This window comes from Anser brachyrhynchus (assembly GCF_964034855.1).
Source record: "Anser brachyrhynchus genome assembly, chromosome: 6".
Classification (NCBI taxonomy): domain Eukaryota; kingdom Metazoa; phylum Chordata; class Aves; order Anseriformes; family Anatidae; genus Anser; species Anser brachyrhynchus.
In genome coordinates, this window is record NC_137700.1 from 6,956,866 (window position 1) to 6,970,875 (window position 14,010).

A 14,010-nucleotide genomic window follows, 5' to 3' on the forward strand; every position below is an offset into this window, starting at 1 on the left:
GGGCACTGGCACCACTGGGGATGCAGTGCAGTGAGTCCAGAGAGTGCCCCGGCACCACTGGGGATGCACTGCAGTGAGTCCAGAGAGTGCATTGGCACCACTGGGGATGCACTGCAGTGACTCCAGAGAGTGCACTGGCACCACTGGGGATGCACTGCAGTGAGTCCAGATGTTAGCCTAGCAACCACATAATCACCAAGTGATTATATGAAGGTGCTTTATTCAGCGCTGGAAGCCGGGGCAGGTGCCCAAATCTGGCTTCAAGTCCCGTTACTTCCCAGCCGTTATTTATACATACAATATTGCGTCAGGTATACATATTCATTACAGGTTGCAACAGCAGCCTCGCTTTTCATTCTAATTAGCTCCCCTCCCCTTTGCACATGCGTGGCGCACTCTGGTGGTCGTCCAGGTGGTCGTCCAGATGAAGTAAGGAGTCTTCCTCTCCGCTAAACTTTTCACCTTTCTTACTCGATGCATGCTCCCTCCGCTTCTTGGTTCTGCTTCAACTCATTTCATCATTTCCAGGCCCTTAATCCAAGGTCAGGTTGTACCTGTTCCCTCCCAAGGTTCCCCTTCAATGACTCTTTTGATTGTTCAATGTACTCCCAAAGTATCCAGTATACATAGATTAATTGATAATGTAAGTACATTTGGCAATGCTTAATTATACTGTAGGTCCCATTACGTAAGAGACATTAGTAAAACATCCATTCGATTCTCCCCAACACTAACACAGAGACTGCACTGGCACCACTGGGGATGCAGTGCAGTGAGTCCAGAGAGGGCACTGGCACCACTGGCGATGCAGTGCAGTGAGTCCAGAGAGTGCACTGGCACCACTGGGGATGCACTGCAGTGAGTCCAGAGAGTGCACTGGCACCACCTGGGATGCAGTGCAGTGAGTCCAGAGAGTGCACTGGCACCACTGGAGTTGCAGTGCAGTGAGTCCAGAGAGTGCACTGGAACCACTGGGGATGCAGCGCAGTGACTCCTGAGAGTGCACTGGCACCACTGGGGATGCAGTGCAGTGAGTCCAGAGAGTGCACTGGCACCACTGGGGATGCAGTGCCGTGAGTCCAGAGAGTGCATTGGCACCACTGGGGATGCACTGCAATGAGTCCAGAGAGTGCACTGGCACCAATGGCAACGCAGAGCAGTGAGTCGAGAGAGTGCACTGGCACCACAGGGGATGCAGTGCAGTGAGTCCAGAGAGTGCACTAGCACCACTGGGGATGCACTGCAGTGAGTCCAGAGTGTGCACTGTCACCAATGGGGATGCAGTGCAGTGAGTCCAGAGAGTGCACTGGCACCACTGGGGATGCAGTGCAGTGAGTCCAGAGAGTGCACTGGGACCACTGGGGATGCACTGCCGTGAGCGCAGAGAGTGCACTGGCACCGCTGCGGTTGTACCCCGGTGTTTTCAGAGAGTGCAGTGGCACCACTGGGGATGCAGTGCACTGAGTCCAGAGAGGGCACTGTCAGCAATGTGGATGCAGTGCAGTGAGTCCAGAGAGTGCACTGGCACCACTGGGGATGCAGTGCAGTGAGTCCAGAGACTTCACAGGCACCACTGGGGATGCAGTGCAGTGAGTCCAGAGAGTGCACTGGCACCACTGGGGATGCAGTGCAGTGAGTCCTGAGAGTGCAATGGCACCACAGGGGATGCACTGCAGTGAGTCCAGAGAGTGCACTGGCACCACTGGGGATGCAATGCAGTGAGTCCAGAGAGTGCACTGGCACCACTGGGGATGCAATGCAGTGAGTCCAGAGAGTGCACTGGCACCAACTGGAGCTGCACTGCTGTGAGTCCTGAGATTGCACTGGCACCACTGGGATGCACTGCAGTGAGTCCAGAGACTTCACAGGCAGCACTGGGGATGCAGTACAGTGAGTCCAGAGAGTGCAGTGGCACCGCTGGGGATTCAGTTCCTTGAGTCTAGAGAGTGAACTGGCACCACTGGGGATGTAGAGCAGTGAGTCCAGAGAGTGCACTGGCACCTCTGGGGATGCACCCCGGTGACTCCAGAGAGTGCACTGGCACCACTGGGGATGCACCCCGGCAAGTCCAGAGAGTGCACTGGCAGCAGTGGGGATGCAGTGCAGTGAGTCCAGAGAGTGCACTGTCACCACTGGGGATGCAGTGCAGTGAGTCCAGAGAGTGCACTGGCACCAGTGGGGATGCAGTGCAGTGAGTCCAAAGAGTGCACTGGTACCACTGGGGATGCAGTGCAGTGAGTCCAGAGAGTGCACTGGCACCACTGGGGATGCACTGCAGTGAGACCAGAGGTTGCAGTGGCACCACTGGGGATGCAGTGCAGTGAGTCCAGAGAGTGCACTGGTACGATTGGGGATGCACTGCAGTGAGTCCAGAGAGTGCACTGGCACCACTGGGGATGCACTGCAGTGAGTCCAGAGAGTGCACTGGCACCACTGCGGATACAATGCAGTGAGTCCAGAGAGTGCACTGGCACCACTGGGGATGCACCCCGGCAAGTCCAGAGAGTGCACTGGCACCACTTGGGATGCAGCGCACTGAGTCCAGAGAGTGCACTGGCACCACTGGGGATGCACCCCGGTGAGTCCAGAGAGTGCACTGGCACCACTGGGGATGCACTGCAGTGAGTCCAGGGAGTGCACTGGCACCACTGGGGATGCACTGCAGTGAGTCCAGAGAGTGCAATGGCACCACTGGGGATGCACTGCAGTGAGTCCAGATGTTAGCCTAGCAACCACATAATCACCAAGTGATTATATGAAGGTGCTTTATTCAGCGCTGGAAGCCGGGGCAGGTGCCCAAATCTGGCTTCAAGTCCCGTTACTTCCCAGCCGTTATTTATACATACAATATTGCGTCAGGTATACATATTCATTACAGGTTGCAACAGCAGCCTCGCTTTTCATTCTAATTAGCTCCCCTCCCCTTTGCACATGCGTGGCGCACTCTGGTGGTCGTCCAGATGAAGTAAGGAGTCTTCCTCTCCGCTAAACTTTTCACCTTTCTTACTCGACGCGTGCTCCCTCCGTTTCTTGGTTCTGCTTCAACTCATTTCATCATTTCCAGGCCCTTAACCAAGGTCAGGTTGTACCTGTTCCCTCCCAAGGTTCCCCTTCAATGATTCTTTTGATTGTTCAATGTACTCCCTAAGTATCCAGTATACATAGATTAATTGATAATGTAAGTACATTTGGCAATGCTTAATTATACTGTAGGTCCCATTACCTAGGAGACATTAGTAAAATATCCATTCGATTCTCCCCAACACTAACACAGAGACTGCACTGGCACCACTGGGGATGCAGTGCAGTGAGTCCAGAGAGTGCACTGGCACCACTGGGGATGCAGTGCAGTGAGTCCAGAGAGTGCACTGGCACCTCTGGGGATGCACTGCCGTGAGTCCAGAGAGTGCACTGGCACCACTGGGGATGCACTGCAGTGAATCCAGAGAGTGCACTGGCACCACTGGGGATGCAGTGCAGTGAGTCAGAGAGTGCACTGGCACCACTGGGGATGCAGTACAGTGAGTCCAGAGAGTGCACTGGCACCACTGGGGATGCAGTGCAGTGAGCTCAGAGAGTGCACTGGCACCACTGGGGATGCAGTGCGGTGTGTCCAGAGAGTGCACTGGCACCACTGGGGATGCAGTGCAGTGAGTCCAGAGAGTGCACTGGCACCACTGGGGATGCAGTGCAGTGAGTCCAGAGAGTGCACTGGCACCACTGGGGATGCACCCCGGTGAGTCCAGAGAGTGCACTGGCACCACTGGGGATGCACCCCGGCAAGTCCAGAGAGTGCACTGGCACCACTGGGGATGCAGTGCAGTGAGTCCAGAGAGTGCACTGGCACCACTGGGGATGCAGTGCAGTGAGTCCAGAGAGTGCACTGGCACCACTGGGGATGCACCCCGGTGAGTCCAGAGAGTGCACTGGCACCACTGGGGATGCACCCCGGCAAGTCCAGAGAGTGCACTGGCAGCACTGGGGATGCAGTGCAGTGAGTCCAGAGAGTGCACTGGCACCACTGGGGACGCAGTGCAGTGAGTCCACAGAGGGCACTGGCACCACTGGGGATGCAGTGCAGTGAGTCCAGAGAGTGCCCCGGCACCACTGGGGATGCAGTGCAGTGAGTCCAGAGAGTGCATTGGCACCACTGGGGATGCACTGCAGTGACTCCAGAGAGTGCACTGGCACCACTGGGGATGCACTGCAGTGAGTCCAGATGTTAGCCTAGCAACCACATAATCACCAAGTGATTATATGAAGGTGCTTTATTCAGCGCTGGAAGCCGGGGCAGGTGCCCAAATCTGGCTTCAAGTCCCGTTACTTCCCAGCCGTTATTTATACATACAATATTGCGTCAGGTATACATATTCATTACAGGTTGCAACAGCAGCCTCGCTTTTCATTCTAATTAGCTCCCCTCCCCTTTGCACATGCGTGGCGCACTCTGGTGGTCGTCCAGGTGGTCGTCCAGATGAAGTAAGGAGTCTTCCTCTCCGCTAAACTTTTCACCTTTCTTACTCGATGCATGCTCCCTCCGCTTCTTGGTTCTGCTTCAACTCATTTCATCATTTCCAGGCCCTTAATCCAAGGTCAGGTTGTACCTGTTCCCTCCCAAGGTTCCCCTTCAATGACTCTTTTGATTGTTCAATGTACTCCCAAAGTATCCAGTATACATAGATTAATTGATAATGTAAGTACATTTGGCAATGCTTAATTATACTGTAGGTCCCATTACGTAAGAGACATTAGTAAAACATCCATTCGATTCTCCCCAACACTAACACAGAGACTGCACTGGCACCACTGGGGATGCAGTGCAGTGAGTCCAGAGAGGGCACTGGCACCACTGGGGATGCAGTGCAGTGAGTCCAGAGAGTGCACTGGCACCACTGGGGATGCACTGCAGTGAGTCCAGAGAGTGCACTGGCACCACCTGGGATGCAGTGCAGTGAGTCCAGAGAGTGCACTGGCACCACTGGAGTTGCAGTGCAGTGAGTCCAGAGAGTGCACTGGAACCACTGGGGATGCAGCGCAGTGAGTCCAGAGAGTGCACTGGCACCACTGGGGATGCAGTGCAGTGAGTCCAGAGAGTGCACTGGCACCACTGGGGATGCAGTGCCGTGAGTCCAGAGAGTGCATTGGCACCACTGGGGATGCACTGCAATGAGTCCAGAGAGTGCACTGGCACCAATGGCAACGCAGAGCAGTGAGTCGAGAGAGTGCACTGGCACCACAGGGGATGCAGTGCAGTGAGTCCAGAGAGTGCACTAGCACCACTGGGGATGCACTGCAGTGAGTCCAGAGTGTGCACTGTCACCAATGGGGATGCAGTGCAGTGAGTCCAGAGAGTGCACTGGCACCACTGGGGATGCAGTGCAGTGAGTCCAGAGAGTGCACTGGGACCACTGGGGATGCACTGCCGTGAGCGCAGAGAGTGCACTGGCACCGCTGCGGTTGTACCCCGGTGTTTTCAGAGAGTGCAGTGGCACCACTGGGGATGCAGTGCACTGAGTCCAGAGAGGGCACTGTCAGCAATGTGGATGCAGTGCAGTGAGTCCAGAGAGTGCACTGGCACCACTGGAGATGCAGTGCAGTGAGTCCAGAGACTTCACAGGCACCACTGGGGATGCAGTGCAGTGAGTCCAGAGAGTGCACTGGCACCACTGGGGATGCAGTGCAGTGAGTCCTGAGAGTGCAATGGCACCACAGGGGATGCACTGCAGTGAGTCCAGAGAGTGCACTGGCACCACTGGGGATGCAATGCAGTGAGTCCAGAGAGTGCACTGGCACCACTGGGGATGCAATGCAGTGAGTCCAGAGAGTGCACTGGCACCAACTGGAGCTGCACTGCTGTGAGTCCTGAGATTGCACTGGCACCACTGGGATGCACTGCAGTGAGTCCAGAGACTTCACAGGCAGCACTGGGGATGCAGTACAGTGAGTCCAGAGAGTGCACTGGCACCACTGGGGATGCAGTGCAGTGAGTCCAGAGAGTGCACTGGCACCAGTGGGGATGCAGTGCAGTGAGTCCAGAGAGTGCACTGGTACCACTGGGGATGCACTGCAGTGAGTCCAGAGAGTGCACTGGCACCACTGGGGATGCACTGCAGTGATTACAGAGAGTGCAGAGGCACCACTGGGGATGCAGTGCAGTGAGTCCAGAGAGTGCACTGGTACGATTGGGGATGCACTGCAGTGAGTCCAGAGAGTGCACTGGCACCACTGGGGATGCACTGCAGTGAGTCCAGAGAGTGCACTGGCACCACTGCGGATACAATGCAGTGAGTCCAGAGAGTGCACTGGCACCACTGGGGATGCACCCCGGCAAGTCCAGAGAGTGCACTGGCACCACTTGGGATGCAGCGCACTGAGTCCAGAGAGTGCACTGGCACCACTGGGGATGCAGTGCAGTGAGTCCAGAGAGTGCACTGGCACCACTGGGGATGCACCCCGGTGAGTCCAGAGAGTGCACTGGCACCACTGGGGATGCACTGCAGTGAGTCCAGAGAGTGCACTGGCACCACTGGGGATGCACTGCAGTGAGTCCAGAGAGTGCAATGGCACCACTGGGGATGCACTGCAGTGAGTCCAGATGTTAGCCTAGCAACCACATAATCACCAAGTGATTATATGAAGGTGCTTTATTCAGCGCTGGAAGCCGGGGCAGGTGCCCAAATCTGGCTTCAAGTCCCGTTACTTCCCAGCCGTTATTTATACATACAATATTGCGTCAGGTATACATATTCATTACAGGTTGCAACAGCAGCCTCGCTTTTCATTCTAATTAGCTCCCCTCCCCTTTGCACATGCGTGGCGCACTCTGGTGGTCGTCCAGATGAAGTAAGGAGTCTTCCTCTCCGCTAAACTTTTCACCTTTCTTACTCGACGCGTGCTCCCTCCGTTTCTTGGTTCTGCTTCAACTCATTTCATCATTTCCAGGCCCTTATCCAAGGTCAGGTTGTACCTGTTCCCTCCCAAGGTTCCCCTTCAATGATTCTTTTGATTGTTCAATGTACTCCCTAAGTATCCAGTATACATAGATTAATTGATAATGTAAGTACATTTGGCAATGCTTAATTATACTGTAGGTCCCATTACCTAGGAGACATTAGTAAAATATCCATTCGATTCTCCCCAACACTAACACAGAGACTGCACTGGCACCACTGGGGATGCAGTGCAGTGAGTCCAGAGAGTGCACTGGCACCACTGGGGATGCAGTGCAGTGAGTCCAGAGAGTGCACTGGCACCTCTGGGGATGCACTGCCGTGAGTCCAGAGAGTGCACTGGCACCACTGGGGATGCACTGCCGTGAGTCCAGAGAGTGCACTGGCACCACTGGGGATGCACTGCAGTGAATCCAGAGAGTGCACTGGCACCACTGGGGATGCAGTGCAGTGAGTCAGAGAGTGCACTGGCACCACTGGGGATGCAGTACAGTGAGTCCAGAGAGTGCACTGGCACCACTGGGGATGCAGTGCAGTGAGCTCAGAGAGTGCACTGGCACCACTGGGGATGCAGTGCGGTGTGTCCAGAGAGTGCACTGGCACCACTGGGGATGCAGTGCAGTGAGTCCAGAGAGTGCACTGGCACCACTGGGGATGCAGTGCAGTGAGTCCAGAGAGTGCACTGGCACCACTGGGGATGCAGTGCCGTGAGTCCAGAGAGTGCATTGGCACCACTGGGGATGCACTGCAATGAGTCCAGAGAGTGCACTGGCACCAATGGCAACGCAGAGCAGTGAGTCGAGAGAGTGCACTGGCACCACAGGGGATGCAGTGCAGTGAGTCCAGAGAGTGCACTGGCACCACTGGGGATGCACCCCGGTGAGTCCAGAGAGTGCACTGGCACCACTGGGGATGCACCCCGGCAAGTCCAGAGAGTGCACTGGCACCACTGGGGATGCAGTGCAGTGAGTCCAGAGAGTGCAGTGGCACCACTGGGGATGCAGTGCAGTGAGTCCAGAGAGTGCATTGGCACCACTGGGGATGCACTGCAGTGACTCCAGAGAGTGCACTGGCACCACTGGGGATGCACTGCAGTGAGTCCAGATGTTAGCCTAGCAACCACATAATCACCAAGTGATTATATGAAGGTGCTTTATTCAGCGCTGGAAGCCGGGGCAGGTGCCCAAATCTGGCTTCAAGTCCCGTTACTTCCCAGCCGTTATTTATACATACAATATTGCGTCAGGTATACATATTCATTACAGGTTGCAACAGCAGCCTCGCTTTTCATTCTAATTAGCTCCCCTCCCCTTTGCACATGCGTGGCGCACTCTGGTGGTCGTCCAGGTGGTCGTCCAGATGAAGTAAGGAGTCTTCCTCTCCGCTAAACTTTTCACCTTTCTTACTCGATGCATGCTCCCTCCGCTTCTTGGTTCTGCTTCAACTCATTTCATCATTTCCAGGCCCTTAATCCAAGGTCAGGTTGTACCTGTTCCCTCCCAAGGTTCCCCTTCAATGACTCTTTTGATTGTTCAATGTACTCCCAAAGTATCCAGTATACATAGATTAATTGATAATGTAAGTACATTTGGCAATGCTTAATTATACTGTAGGTCCCATTACGTAAGAGACATTAGTAAAACATCCATTCGATTCTCCCCAACACTAACACAGAGACTGCACTGGCACCACTGGGGATGCAGTGCAGTGAGTCCAGAGAGTGAACTAGCACCACTGGGGATGCAGTGCAGTGAGTAAAGAGAGTACAGTGGCTCCACTGGGGATGCAGTGCAGTGAGTCCAAAGAGTGCACTGGCACCATTGGGGATGCACTGCAGTGAGTCCAGAGACTTCACAGGCACCACTGGGGATGCAGTGAAGTGAGTCCAGAGAGTGCCCTGGCACCACTGGGAATGCAGTGAGTCCAGAGAGTGCACTGGCACCACTGGGGATGCAGTGCAGTGAGTCCAGAGAGTGCACTGGCACCACTGGGGATGCACCCCGGCAAGTCCAGAGAGTGCACTGGCACCACTGGGGATGCAGTGCAGTGAGTCCAGAGAGTGCACTGGCACCACTCGGGATGCACTGCAGTGAGTCCAGAGAGTGCACTGGCACCACTGGGGATGCACTGCAGTGAGTCCAGAGAGTGCACTGGCACCACTGGGGATGCAGTGCAGTGAGTCCAGAGAGTGCACTGGCACCACTGGGGATGCAGTACAGTGAGTCCAGAGAGTGCACTGGCACCACTGGGGATGCAGTGCAGTGAGTCCTGAGAGTGCACTGGCACCACTGGGGATGCAGTGCAGTGAGTCCAGAGAGTGCACTGGCACCACTGGGGATGGACTGCAGTGAGTAAAGAGAGTGCACTGACACCACTGGGGATGCAGTGCAGTGAGTCCAGAGAGTGCACTGGCACCACTGGGGATGCACTGCAGTGAGTCCAGAGAGTGCACTGGCACCACTGGGGATGCACTGCAGTGAGTCCAGAGAGTGCACTGGCACCACTGGGGATGCACTGCAGTGAGTCCAGAGAGTGCACTGGCACCACTGGGGATGCACTGCAGTGAGTCCAGAGAGTGCACTGGCACCACTGGGGATGCACTGCAGTGAGTCCAGAGAGTACACTGGCACCACTGGGATACAGTGCACTGAGTCCACAGAGTGCACTGGCACCACAGGGGATACACTGCAGTGAGTCCAGAGAGTGCACTGGCACCACTGGGGATGCAGTGCCGTGAGTCCAGAGAGTGCACTGGCACCGCTGCGGTTGCACCCCGGTGTTTTCAGAGAGTGCACTGGCACCACTGGGGATGCAGTGCAGTGAGTCCAGAGAGTACACTGGCACCACTGGGGATGCACTGCAGTGAGTGCAGAGAGTGCACTGGCACCACTGCGGATGCACTGCAGTGAGTCCAGAGAGTGCACTGGCACCACTGGGGATGCAGTGCCGTGAGTCCAGAGAGTGCACTGGCACCACTGGGGATGCAGTGCAGTGAGTAAAGAGAGTGCACTGGCACCACTGTGGATGCAGTGCAGTGAGTCCAGAGAGTGCACTGGCACCACTGGGGATGGACTGCAGTGAGTCCAGAGAGTGCACTGGCACCACTGGGGATGCAGTGCAGTGAGTCCAGAGAGTGCACTGGCACCACTGGGGATGCACTGCAGTGAGTCCAGAGAGTGCACTGGCACCACTGGGGATGCACTGCAGTGAGTCCAGAGAGTGCACTGGCACCATTGGGATGCAGTGCAGTGAGTCCAGAGAGTGCACTGGCACCACTTGGGATGCACTGCAGTGAGTCCAGAGAGTGCACTGGCACCACAGGGATGCAGTGCACTGAGTATACAGAGTGCACTGGCACCACAGGGGATACACTGCAGTGAGTCCAGAGAGTGCACTGGCACCACTGGGGATGCAGTGCCGTGAGTGCAGAGAGTGCACTGGCACCGCTGCGGTTGCACCCCGGTGTTTTCAGAGAGTGCAGTGGCACCACAGGGGATGCAGTGCAGTGAGTCCAGAGAGTGCACTGGCACCACGGGGGATGCAGTGCAGTGAGTCCAGAGAGTGCACTGTCACCACTGGGGATGCAGTGCAGTGAGTCCAGAGAGTGCACTGGCACCTTGGGGATGCAGTTCAGTGAGTCCAGAGAGTGCACTGGCACCACTGGGGATGCAGTGCAGTGAGTCCAGAGACTACACTGGCACCACTGGAAATGCACTGCAGTGAGTCCAGAGAGTGCACTGGCACCACTGGGGATGCAGTGCAGTGAGTTCAGAGAGTGCAGTGGAACCATTGGGGATGCAGTGCAGTGAGTCCAGAGAGTGCACTGGCACCACTGGTGATGCAGTGCAGTGAGTTAAGAGAGTACACTGGCGCCACTGTTGATGCACTGCAGTGAGTCCAGAGAGTGCACTGGCACCACTGGTGATGCAGTGCAATGAGTCCAGAGAGCCACTGGCACCACTGGGGATGCAGTGCATTTAGTCCAGAGAGTGAACTGGCACCACTGGGGATGCAGTGCACTGAGTCCAGAGAGGGCACTGTCAGCAATGGGGATGCAGTGCAGTGAGTCCAGAGAGTGCACTGGCACCACTGGGGATGCAGTGCAGTGAGACCAGAGACTTCACAGGCACCACTGGGGATGCAGTGCAGTGAGTCCAGAGAGTGCACTGGCACCAATATGGATGCAGTGCAGTGAGTGCAGAGAGTGCACTGACACAAAAGGGGATGCACTGCAGTGAGTCCAGAGAGTGCACTGGCACCACTGGGGATGCAGTGCAGTGAGTCCAGAGAGTGCACTGGCACCACTGGGGATGCACTGCAGTGAGTCCAGAGAGTGCACTGGCACCACTGGGGATGCAGTGCAGTGAGTCCAGAGAGTGCACTGGCACCACTGGGGATGCACCCCGGTGAGTCCAGAGAGTGCACTGGCACCACTGGTGATGCACTGCAGTGAGTCCAGAGAGTGCACTGGCACCACTGGGGATGCACCCCGGTGAGTCCAGAGAGTGCACTGGCACCACTGGGGATGCACCCCGGCAAGTCCAGAGAGTGCACTGTCACCACTGGGGATGCAGTGCAGTGAGTCCAGAGAGTGCACTGGCACCACTGGGGATGCAGTGCAGTGAGACCAGAGAGTGCACTGGCACCACTGGGGATGCAGTGCAGTGAGTCCAAAGAGTGCACTGGCACCACTGGGGATGCACTGCAGTGAGTCCAGAGAGTGCACTGGCACCACTGGGGATGCAGTGCAGAGAGTCCACAGAGTGCACTGGCACCACTGGGGATGCAGTGCAGTGAGCTCAGAGAGTGCACTGGCACCACTGGGGATGCAGTGCAGTGAGTCCAGAGAGGTCACTGGCACCACTGGGGATGCAGTGCAGTGAGTCCAGAGAGTGCACTGGCACCGCTGGGGATGCACCCCGGTGACTCCAGAGAGTGCACTGGCACACTGGGGATGCACTGCAGTGAGTCCGTAGAGTGCACTGGCACCACTGGGGATGCACTGCAGTGAGACCAGAGAGTTCACTGTCACCACTGGTGATGCAGTGCAGTGAGTCCAGAGAGTGCAGTGGCACCACTGGGGATGCAGTGCAGTGAGTCCAGAGAGTGCACTGGCACCACTGGGGATGCAGCGCAGTGAGTCCAGAGAGTGCACTGGCACCACTGGGGATGCAGCGCAGTGAGTCCAGAGAGGGCACTGGCACCACTGGGGATGCAGTACAGTGAGTCCAGAGAGTGTACTGGCACCACTGGAGATGCACTGCAGTGAGTCCAGGGAGTGCACTGGCACCACTGGGGATGCACTGCAGTGAGTCCAGAGAGTGCATTGGCACCACTGGGGATGCACTGCAGTGACTCCAGAGAGTGCACTGGTACCACTGGGGATGCACTGTAGTGAGTCCAGATGTTAGCGTAGCAACCACATAATCACCAAGTGATTATATGAAGGTGCTTTATTCAGCGCTGGAAGCCGGGGCAGGTGCCCAAATCTGGCTTCAAGTCCCGTTACTTCCCAGCCGTTATTTATACATACAATATTGCGTCAGGTATACATATTCATTACAGGTTGCAACAGCAGCCTCGCTTTTCATTCTAATTAGCTCCCCTCCCCTTTGCACATGCGTGGCGCACTCTGGTGGTCGTCCAGCTGGTCGTCCAGATGAAGTAAGGAGTCTTCCTCTCCGCTAAACTTTTCACCTTTCTTACTCGACGCATGCTCCCTCTGCTTCTTGGTTCTGCTTCAACTCATTTCATCATTTCCAGGCCCTTATCCAAGGTCAGGTTGTACCTGTTCCCTCCCAGGGTTCCCCTTCAATGATTCTTTTGATTGTTCAATGTACTCCCTAAGTATCCAGTATACATAGATTAATTGATAATGTAAGTACATTTGGCAATGCTTAATTATACTGATAGGTCCCATTACCTAAGAGACATTAGTAAAACATCCATTCGATTCTCCCCAACACTAACATTCCCCCCCCTTTGAAAATACTTCACTCATACCAAGAGCAAGTATTTTCATTACTGTTAGGTTGAATCAGGTTAGTAGAGGTTAGTGAGTATAACTTGATATAGAGATTAGTAAGTATAATCTTAACGCATCTTCGTTAGTCTACTATCTTATTGATTCCTCTATGCCTGCTTGTTAACGTTAGTACTATAGGATGGGGGTGGAGTAAGTGGGATAGGGTGTTCTGGGTGATTCCCAGTAACCTACTAACCTCCTTGACCACGTTGGCAATGAAATGTGGTCCCCTGTCTGAAGAAATACCCAACGGTACACCAAATCTAGGGATTATTTCCCGTAGTAACCATTTTACCGTTTCCTTTGCTTAGTTGGTGTGACAGGGAAGGGCCTCTGGCCATCCTGAAAAAGTATCAACCCCTACCAATTGGTATTTATAACCTCTTGCTTTAGGCAGTTCCACGAAGTCTATTTGCCAGTAATCTCCAGGCTCTATTCCAGCTCTAGTTCTTCCCATCTCAGCATGTTTCCTTGCTACCGGATTATTCTTTAAGCAAAGCTCACATTTTGACATTACTGACTTTGCCATTGTTAACGTGTACCGAGATGACACCTCGTTTCAAATAGGTCACCATTGCTTCTGCACCCCAGTGACATTCATTATGTTTTATTTGTAAGATTTCTCGCATTATTATAGGAGGTACTATGAGTTGTCCTGTCGTAGTCACATACCACCCGTCAGGATTCTTCTGGGCCTTCATCAAATTTGCAAGTCTCTCATCTTCCGCTGAATACTTTGGGTCTTTAGGTAATTTAAAACAAGAGAGGCCTACCTTCGATGGAATTAGAGCCATTACTTTCCATACTTCACGTGCAACCTTCCGGGCCGTCAAATCCGCCAGTCTGTTACCTTCTGCAATCTCTGACACCCCTCCTTGATGAGCTTTACAATGCATTATGGCCACCTGTTGGGGTTTCTGTACAGCTGTTATTAATTTCAATAGTTCTTCCTGGTATTTTATATTAGTCCCTTGTGAGGATAGCATTCCCCTTTCTTTCCATAATGCCCCATGTACGTGGACTACCCCGAATGCA